The sequence below is a fragment of the Alligator sinensis genome, unplaced genomic scaffold, assembly GCF_000455745.1.
Source record: "Alligator sinensis unplaced genomic scaffold, ASM45574v1 scaffold999_1, whole genome shotgun sequence".
In the NCBI taxonomy this organism is placed as follows: domain Eukaryota; kingdom Metazoa; phylum Chordata; order Crocodylia; family Alligatoridae; genus Alligator; species Alligator sinensis.
In genome coordinates, this window is record NW_005842571.1 from 1,026,396 (window position 1) to 1,027,210 (window position 815).

Sequence of the window (815 nt, forward strand, 5' to 3'; positions counted from 1 at the left end):
CACATGTATTGGGTGTGCTGTGATGATGAGAAGTTGGGACACAGCCTGAGCTAGCAGATACTTGCGTATACTACCAGACTTCTGCTTGTGTCCACCCATCAGTTTTGTAGGACCTAGCCTTTCACTAAAAATACTTTCAGTTCTTATTGTTCTAGATAAAAGCTTTCCATAAATGCCTCCAGGCACTAATTTTCCCAGTGGAAATTCTATCCAGACTGGTTTGCTCATGCTCTCTCCCTCACCCCCAGCCCTCACTCCTGCTGTTCCAGTTTATAGATTGATCTTGCTGGGTGAGTGGAGGGGCTGTAGCATTGCTGGGTCCCATGTGAGGTAGAAGGATGAGGTGGGGCTGCGCGCTGCGCTCTGCCTGCTGGGCTGCCTGCCCCTGGTGCTTGGCCAGCTTCTGTGCATGGGGAGAACATGGGGAGGTGTCTCCTACAGAGCAGTGACTGAGAACTGAATGTCTGAGAAGATGCATATTATTTGCAGGTTAGTTACTGTGCAATAAGTAAGAGACAATCCCGGTGCTGGAGTTTTGTTTCTGTATTTGCCTGAAGTCGTAAAAAAAGTTTCAAAAACCCGATGAGTCCATGTTCCCCGCGCCAGGCTGGGCCGGAGGGACAAGACAGGCCTGGAGGTGTCAGTGGTGGCAGGGAGCAGCGGGGTTTAGTTCACGGCCGGCGACAGCAGTGGGAAGAGCCGGACTTGCAGCCGCCTCCAGCCCCTGGGAGCCGCGTTAAAAGCGCGCCTAAGCCGGGGCCGGGGGCGCCGGGAGCGACTCGGGGAGGCAAGAGGCTGAGCCGGCCGTGGGGGCG